Here is a 2,871-nt window from a genome sequence, read left to right as displayed (position 1 = left end):
AAGGCTATGCACCAGGGCATACATATGAATTTTGTCTGCAAGAATTCTGGACTTCAAATCTCCACCGAGCTGCCATTTCTGGCTGCCTCTCCTGATGGCATTATAAGCTGCACCTGCTGCAAAAAAGGAGTCTTGGAGATAAAATGTCCATTTAATGGCAGAGAGGACCATGCACGGGTGCTTGCTACACAAGAGGGCTCATGTATAACCGTTGTGGATGGGGCTGTGAAACTCCAGCAGCACCATCCCTATTATTACCAAATACAAATGCAGATGTTTGTGCGTAACGTGAACTACTGCGACTTCGTATTGTGGACTTTGAAAGATTTTATTGCAATCAGAGTGTACAAAGATGCAGTTTTGTGCCATGATGGTGAAGCGCTGTGAAGAATATTTCAGGTTGATCCTTCTGCCTGAACTTTGCTTGCATTACTGGACTGGCAGGTGCAGTGGCAATCTGCTAGAAACTGCTGAAGACTGTGAGACCTCGCAAGAGGAAGTGTATTGCTTGTGCCAAGGGCCAGAGTCGGGCAAAATGGTCATGTGCGAGAGTGCTGCTTGCAAGTATGTGTGGTTCCACTTCAAATGTGTGAACTTAAAAAAGGCACTTAGAGGAAGTTGGTTCTGCTGCGAGTGTAAAGAAAAACATAAAAAAGATAAGCATGTTTAATGTACAAAACTGTTCTTTATTTTTCCTCACAGGAGCTGTTTTAAGCAATAAACATTTGCAAAAGCTGAATCATCTGCTTTGTCTATCTCTGGGGTCAACCGAATGGAACGGTGGAGTTACTCAAATTGCATAGTGCCGAACAAACAAACACTATCTTGTCGAGCACAGTGGGTCCATTCTCTTCTGATGCAATCATCTCCACAGGAAGTGTGTACTTGAGTATTCGGCATTTATTGCGGAGCAGTCCAATCACTCTCTCAACATGAATCGGGACATTTGCAAGCTTTCGCGTCTTTTCTACTTCACAAGCTGAAAGTTGGGGCTTGCTTTTGGTGAAAGCAGGAATTGCATGCTTTGCAGAATGAAGTCCAGCACTGTCGCCAATAGTGAAGCCCCTATCTGCCAAAACATAGTCCCCAGGCTGAAGATTATTCAGCACGCCACACTTCTCTGTAATGACCTTGTCACTCGAGCGTCCACCCCACCCACGAGAAATAAATGTAATAACGCCCTGTGGAGCGATGCCGATTAGATTCTTGACTGTATTGTGATGTTTATAGTTCGACCATGTGTGCGATCTAGGCAGGAAAGACGCAGGTCGCTCTATAAACAACTCAAAACAGTCAAGTATTACAGCTAGTCGTGTCGTGAAGCACTGCCGAAATGCCATAGGCATTGTTCACTGCAACTCTTCAGGTTCTGGCCACTTCACAGCACGGGAGAGGCGGACAAAGGCCACGTCAATCCACTTGTTGACAACCCTAGACACAGTTGACTGGGATACATTGAACCTGCAGGTGACAACAGATATTGTAAACACAATGCAACACTTATCAAGCCAATGTACAAAAGCGAGTACCTGTATGCCAAGTCCTGCAATGGCACATTCAAGCGAAGGCGGATGAGGAATATGAGCATCTCCTGGAAGAGGGTTAGACTGTTTCGGTTTGTACGTGCCATTCCTTCCTTCAGCACTTCAAGAAGGGCCATCAAAAGATTGAAATTTGACAATCCTGTGTAAAACTGCAACATGTCTTCGTTTTCTCTGAGGCAATCTTCAGTCAGCATTTGCTTGTTCAGTTTGTTTCGCACTTCCCCGACCTCTGAGAGCAGGTGCCGATTCTCGTTCCTCAAGATGCTCAATTTGCTCCATTGTCAAGTCAGTAACATGTGAAAAGTCCGCCTTCCCTGAAAAGATGCAGCAAACAGTGCACAACCTGCCTATCAATGCTTAGTCAAAAAGAGAGCAGTCTAGCATGATAGTTCAAGAAATGTTTGCACTTTTCATTGAAAGCCATATCAGCACTGTTACAGTACATCAAAAATATGCATAAAATCGAAAACAGTAGCAATCTTAACTCCATGCAAACACGTACCTCCATCAGTGCATTCTTGATCAGGGGCCTCCTGGATATCAGGATGATCATCAAAAAGCGGTTCATCGTCTTCGGAGGTCACTGGTGAATCCGCCACAGCACTGCGTCCTTCGAGTGCATTCGCATGCAGCTGCTTTAGAAGACTTCCCGATCGCTCCGCTCGGCGCCTTTTCCTCGTGTGCCTGGAAGGGAACCCTGCATTCAGCTACTTGAGAAATACAAAATCATCAAACTCCTTTAAAGTGGAGAAGTGGAAAGCTTGTGAGAAGTCACCAGTAGCATTTTAAAGGCGGACAAGTCATAACCGCGGGCGGTCGTACCGAGATGACGAGGCGTTGCCGTTCATTTCTTTCCCATGCCCAAGATGAAGCGAGGGCGCCCAGTCCGGATTGGACTCATCCATTAGGTATGCTGGACGACCTGCGTGAAGTACGAGTAGTTAAGTCGCTGAGAGCTATCGCCCAACCTGCCAGCAGTTGTTTACGATCACGTACCGCGGTCGCCAACAAGCGTGGTACTGCGATCTGCGAACTTTTATGGCTTACCTGAAATGAAATGCTTCCCGCAGACTCTGTAGTGGTTCGCACTGCGGTCCATATTCTTGCAGTTAATACGAGAAAACCATTCCGCCCTCCTCCTTGTTGACACTTCATTTGTCCGTGCGCACTGATGCGTGATCACTTTTGGAATGTGAAAAAAAAAAAAACCTCCGCCACATTTTCGTCCTTCGCACTCTTCCGCGAGTGGGCACTGCACCCATACACCGCGCAGTTCATCATAGCGCCAGGAAAAAGTGCAGTTGAAAGAAAAAACACGTCCACAAGC

General features: G+C 46.3%; 1 pseudogene; it reads right to left on the bottom strand.

Moving 5' to 3' along the window:
* Positions 1-244: 244 nt before the first annotated feature.
* On the bottom strand, positions 245-2,449 carry LOC126516758 (uncharacterized; annotated as a pseudogene).
* Positions 2,450-2,871: the final 422 nt, after the last annotated feature.

This window comes from Dermacentor andersoni, chromosome 1 (genome assembly GCF_023375885.2).
Source record: "Dermacentor andersoni chromosome 1, qqDerAnde1_hic_scaffold, whole genome shotgun sequence".
In the NCBI taxonomy this organism is placed as follows: Eukaryota; Metazoa; Arthropoda; class Arachnida; order Ixodida; family Ixodidae; genus Dermacentor; species Dermacentor andersoni.
Note: the sequence above shows the minus strand (reverse complement) of the source record. Positions and strands in the feature narration are given on the sequence as shown.